Source organism: Sapajus apella, unplaced genomic scaffold (assembly GCF_009761245.1).
Source record: "Sapajus apella isolate SASKATOON/1434 unplaced genomic scaffold, GSC_monkey_1.0 scaffold53, whole genome shotgun sequence".
In the NCBI taxonomy this organism is placed as follows: Eukaryota; Metazoa; Chordata; class Mammalia; order Primates; family Cebidae; genus Sapajus; species Sapajus apella.
Window position 1 is genome coordinate 3,060,750 of NW_022436993.1, and position 6,933 is coordinate 3,067,682.

Here is a 6,933-nt window from a genome sequence, read left to right on the forward strand (position 1 = left end):
TTTACAGAAGTCTCCACCCCCAAACCACAGAATATACATTCTTTTCAATACCACATCTCACTTATTCTAAAATTGACCACATAATTGGAAGTAAAACACTCCTTAGCAAATGCAAAATAATGGAAATCATAATGTTCTCTCAGACTACAGTGCCATCAAATTAGAACTCAGAATTAAGAAACTCACTCAAAACCATACAACTACATGGAAATTAAACAACCTGCTCTTGAATGACTGCTGGATAAATACGAAGGCAGAAATGAAGATGTTCTTCAAAACCAATGAGAATAAAGACACAACGTACCAGAATCTCTGGGACACATTTAGAGCAGTGTGTAGAGGGAAATTTATAGTACTAAATGCCCCCATGAGAAGCAAGGAAAGATATAAAATCGACACCCCAACATCACGATTAAAAGAACTAGAGGAGCAAGATCAAACAAATTCAAAATCTAGCAGAAGGCAAGAAATAACTAAGATCAAAGCAGAACTGAAGGAGACAGAGACACAAAAATCCCTCCCTCGCCTTTTTAGGACACCACTTGGAAGTCTCATTTCTGCTTACCTCTTATTAACCAGTCATTTACTGGTTGATATAGATCAGTTGACTTAGTCACTGGCTATACCTATTAGAAACAGAGTGTGAAATTTAGAGTTTATTCCAGGGCACTCTATGTCCAGCTGAATACCCAGGATTAAATTACCAAGAAGTGAAAAATAATAATGGGCATAACCACTAATCCTTGCCAATGTAGTCACATGGCAAAATAGGAAATATAATTTTAAACCTCAAATCATTCAAAATTAAGAGGCCTTCATTAATTTTTCATTTTATAATATGTTTCTCCATGTTGATGGAGGCTATCATTCAAGGCTGAAATTAGAGATTTGTGTTACTAAAATTGCCCCAGCTGCTTACAACTAGGAATGCAGGTACTGTTCCCTCTGGTGGAAGGCAGCACAGCTCATATCACATTTGGCAACATCAAACCGTTGTCTGAGATAGACTGAATGTTTACCGGCCTCCTGGACTATGGTAGACAGCACATAGGCTCACGTTGGGTTCGTTCATATTTTTTTTAACATTAAGTTTTAGCCTAGTATTTGGCCTGCCCTCCTTCCATTCCTGCCATTAGCTATACTTCTACTGTCTGCTATGCTATCTTTACAGATATCTCATTCCAGAAAAAGCATGCGCTACTTAGACATAAGCCCTGTCCCTTTGCAAATTGCATATTGGAAGACTCAATTGGGACCAACCTCATATATCTCAGAGTCTCTTTAAAATTTATGCCAGAAGGCCAGGCATGGGGGCTCATGCCTATAATCTCAGAGCTTTGGGAAACTAAGGCAGGCACTGATGTCACTTGAGATCAGGATTTCAATATCAGCTTGGCCAGCATGGTGAAACCCCATCTCTATTAAAAATACAAAGTTAACCAGGTGTGGTGGTGGGCATCTGTAATCCCAGCTACTTGAGAGGCTGAGGCAGGATAATTACTTGAATCTAGGAGGTAGAAGTTGCAGTAAGCCAAGATCTTGCCACTGTACTCTAGCCTGAATAACAGAGTTAAATTCCATCTCCAAAAAAAAAAAAGTAAATAAAATAAAATTTATGCCAGAAGAGTGGTGGAGAAAGATGGTGGAATAGAAGGCCCTACCAACCATTCCTTCCACAGGAACATCAAATTCAACAACTATCTAGATACAGAAAACACCGTCGTAAGAATAAAAAATTGGTAAGCACTTATAGTACCTGGTTTTAAATTCACATCACTAAAAAAAGCACTGAAGAGTGAATGACAGATCTGTCTTGAATTGAGCTGCTGATGCCATTCCTCCCCCATTCCCCCACAGCAGACATGTGGTGAGTAGAAATCTGTGTTTGGAGGGGGTGCAACAATTGTGACACTTTGCATTGACCTCAGTACTGCCTCAGCAAAGCAGAAGGCAAAACCAGGCTGAACTCAGCTGACACCGACCCATAAAGGAAGAATTCAGACCAGCCCTAGTCAGAGAGGAGTCACCTATCCCAGTGGTCAGAACTTGAGTTCTGGCAAGCCTTGCTACCACAGGCTGAAGTGCTCTGGAGCTTGAAATAAACTGGAAAGGCAGCCTAGGCCACAAGTATCACAAGTTAAGTACTGAACTGGGCTTGGAGCTAGCAGACTTTGGGTGTACTTGGCCTACTGAGACAGCATGTGGGGGAGGCTTATACCACCCCTTCTCCAACCCCAGACAACATAGCTTGTGCCTCCAAAAGAGATCCTTTCCTTCCACCTGAGGAGAGGAGAGGGAAGAGTAAAAAGGACTTTGGTCTTGCATCTTGAATATTATTACAACCACAGTAGGATAGGGCACAGGGCAAAGTCATGAGGCCCCCATTCCAGGCTCTAGCTCCCAAACAGTGTTTCTAGACACACCCTTGGCCAGAAGGGACCCTGGTGCCGTTGACAGATGGACCTAGCACTGGCAGGATCCATCACCTGCCAACTGAAGAGCCGTTGAGCCCTGAATAACGAGCAGCAGCACTCAGATAGTATACCATGGGCCTTAGGTGAGACTCTGAGATGTGCTGGCTTCAAGTGAGATCCAGCACATTCTCAGTTGGGGTGGCTACAGTGAGGGACTCCATCTGCTTGAGAATAGCAGAGGGAATAGTAAAGACTTAATCTTGCACCTTAGGTACCACTTTGACCACAGTGGGGTAGAGCACTAAGCAGACTCTTCAGGTCACTGCTTGGCTCATGGACAACATTTCTGGATCTGTCTTAGGACAGAGGAGAGCTCACTGCCTTGAAAAGTGAATTCCAGACTTAGCAGCATGAGAGAGAGAGAGAGAGAGAGAGAGAGAGAGAGAGAGAGAGAGAGAGCATTTGTTTGAAAGTAAGGGAAGAGAACAAGCCTCATAAGGGCACATCTAAGCGTTATTGGCCTTAAAGAGGAGGTAGAGAAAGAAATACAGGCGGAAAGTTTATTCAAAGGAATAACAACAGAGAACTTCCTGAACCCTGGTAATCCAGAGAATTCTTTTGGATCTTATTCCAGGCTATGAGGGTGGTACTACTATAAATCTGCAAAAAGTACAGCATTACTAGGCTTGGAGTGGCCCCTAATGCCGATATGAGTTAGATCACAACACCCAAGTCCTTTCAAATACCTGGAAAGCCTTCTAAGAGGGATGGGTACAAACAAGCTCAGACTCGGAAGACTACAATAAATTCCCAACTCTTCAATGCCTACTCACTGAAGATCATCAACAAGCATCAAGACAATTCAGGAAAATATATCACCAAATGAACTAAATAAGGCACCAGAGACTGATCCTAAAGAAACTGAAATATATGACCTTTCAGACAGAAAATTCAAAACATCTGTTTTGAGGATACTTAAATAAATTCAAAATAACACAGAAAAATAATTCAGAATTTTATCAAATAAATGTAATGAATGGAAATAATTAAAATCAGGCAGAAATTCTACAAAACACAGAAAAATAATTCAGAATTTTATCAAATAAATGTAACAAATGAATGGAAATAATTAAAATCAGGCAGAAATTCTACAGTTGAAAAATGCAAGTGACATGCTGAAGAATTCATAAGAGGCTCGTAATAGCAAAACTGACCAAACAGAAGAATTAGCTTGAAGACAGGTTGTTTAAAAATACACAGAGGAGACAGAAGACTGAATGAAAAACAATAAAGCACACCTGTAAGATCTAGAAAATAGCCTCCAAAGGGCAAATCTAAGAGTCATTACTGGCCTTAAAGAGGAGGTAAAGAAAAATATGGTGTAGCAAGTTCATTCAAAGGGATGATATCAGAGAACTTCTCTAACTTAGAGGAAGATATTAATATCCAAGTATGAGGAAGTTATAAAACCCAAGCACGTTTAACTCAAGACTACTTCAAGGCATTTAATAGTCAAACTCCCAAAGGTCGAGGATCAAGAAAGGATCCCAAAAGGAACAAGGGAAAAGAGACAAATAACATGCAATGGTGATCCAATACGTCTGGCAGCAGACTTTTCAGTGGAAACCTTACAGGACAGGAGAAAGTGGTATAACATACCTAAAGCTCTGAAGGAAAAAAAAAGAACCTTCTAGCCTATAATTGTACATCTGATAAAAATATTCTTCAAACATGAAGGACAAATGAAGACTTTTCCAGACAAACTAAAGCTGAGGGATTTCACCAACACCAGACCTGTCCTACAAGAAATACTAAAGGATGTACTTCAGTCACAAAGAAGGATGAAAGAGAGCATCCATCGACAGAGGAATAGATTTAAAAAAACTGTGATACATATCAACAAAGGAGTACTATTCAGCCATCAAAAATAGTAAAGTCCTGTCCTTTGCAACAACATGGATGGAGCTGGAGGTTATTATGTTAAGTGAAATAAGCCAGGCACAGAAAGAGAAGCTTTGCATATTCTCACTTATTTGTGGGAGCTAAAAGTTAACACCATTGAACTCATGAAGACAGAGAGTAGATGAATGGCTGGGAAAGGATGGTGAGGGGAAGGGGAGGGGAGTGAGGATGCTTAATGGGTACAAGAAACAATTAGAATTAATAAGACCTACCATTTCCTAGCATAAAAGGGTGACTATATTAAAAAAAAAGTACATTTAAAAATAACTAAAAGAGCATAATTGTATTATTTGAAAGAGAAATAATAAATGCTTCAGGTGATGGATACCCCATATACTTTGATATGTTTATTCATTGCATGCCTGTATCAAAATATCTCATGTAAACCATAAATGTATACACCCACTATACGCCCACAAAAATAAAAAATAAACATTAAAAAAAATACTTTTAGATCCTTGAGGAATCGTCACACTGTCTTCCACAATGGTTGAACTAATTTACACTCCCACCAACAGTGTAAAAGCATTCCTATTTCTCCACATCCTCTCCAGCATCTGTTGTTTCCTGACTTCTTAATCATCGCCATTCTAACTGGCATGAGATAGTATCTCATTGTGGTTTTGATCTTCATTTCTATAATGATCAGTTGTGAAGAGCTTGCATGCACATATATATATTTGTTTGTTGGCCACATCTGTGTCTTCTTTTGAAATGTGTCTGTTCATATACTTTGCCTGCTTTTTGATGGGATTATTTTTTTCTTGTAAATTTGTTTAAGTTCTTTGTTGATTCTAGATATCAGCCCTTTGTCAGGTGGATAGATTGCAAAATTTTCTCCTGTTCTGTAGGTTGCCTTTTCACTCTGATGATAGTTTCTTTCGCTGTGCAGAAGCTCTTTAGTTTAATTAGATCCCATTTGTCTATTTTGGCTTTTGTTGCAATAGCTTTTTGTGTTTTAGTCATGACGTCTTTGCCCATGCCTATGTCCTGAATAGTATTACCTAGGTTTTCTTCTAGGGTTTTTATGGTTTCAGGTCTTACAGGGAGGGGAACATCACATTCTGGGGCCTATCGGCAGGTAAGAGGGCAAGGGGAGGAATAGCATTATGATAAACACCTAATGTAGATCATGGGTTGATGAGTGCAGCAAACCACCATGGCACATGTACACATATGTAACAAACCTGCATGTTCTGCCCATGGATGCCAGAATTTAAAGTATAATAAAAATAAAAATACATAAATAAAAATGAGGCCCATGCTATGACTGCTGTTCAGTATGTTCTGGTCGCAGGCCAAATAGGCCAGCAGCTTGAGTTTCATGAATTTCTATTGGAAATTAAAAAGGAATTTCAAAATGAAATAAAAATTTTATTCTGAAGGTTAAATTTACTGCCTGAAATGGTATTTTCTTATTCTTTATTGAGAACTAAACTCATTGCTTCCATAACGCAGGCTTTTGGGAGAGGCATGTCTGCTCTGTTCCTAGTATTTTACCTATTCTTTGTGATCAAAGAATAACAATCATTTCTTAAGTTAAATACAGCTTTATTAAACAGCAGGGAATAACCACTGTAGGAGCAGAATGCAAGGGGATTATGTTGCATGTGTGTGATTTTTGGACTTAGGGAAAAAGTTGCTCCTTTAATGTATAAAGAACAACTCTCCCCAAGGATAAGACATGGAATGTAATAAATATATGTGAAATGAGCCAAATCTCAGAAAAACTACATCAATTTCATGTTTAAATCAATTAAAGTTTCAAACAGTTATGTGAAGAAAGCAAAATGTAGAGTATTATTTGTATTTCTTATGCTATTTCTGTCGAGTGATAATAGTCTATTCTCCAAATTGGCATTAAACGGATCCCTAGGGAAAAATATGGTTTGTATTCCTGGGGTCACTTTGGAAGGATAGATATTTGTCATATCAAATTGACTCTTCCTGGATTAATCATCCAGAAACTTTACTACGTATTTATTATGTTCGATTCTGTTAACCTTTAGGATAGTAAAGAATTTCATTTAAAACTTGGTCTTACAAAAATATTTTGGCCCAGCTTCTTATGTTATGTGAAGGACACTAAGATCCACTTCTGCTCAAAGTAGCAGAACTATCCATTCCCAGCAAAGACTGAATCATAGTGAGACAGAGCAAGAAAACAGGACCCAGAAAGCAAACCGCTTTCCAGCCTCTTCTCATTCAGGACTTCCCTCTAGCTTCATTTTGCTTTTTCAAGCCAATTTCCTATGACTTTTTCCCCCTAGAACTGCATATAACTGTATATCTTAGTATAATATATATCAAAATTCAAAGGGGATTGGAGGTTTTTTAAAAATCACACTTCTCTCTTTCATGTAAGTGTCTTCTTCCTCTAGCTGATTTTAAAATTGCCAAATGTTGGACTAGACATTTAAGAAGTTTCATGACTATATCCATTCTAGCAAAGCAATTTAATTCAAAGTGAAATTTTACAGACAAGCATATGCAAGCACATACTCACTCTGACACACACACACACACACACACACACACACACACACACACACACACA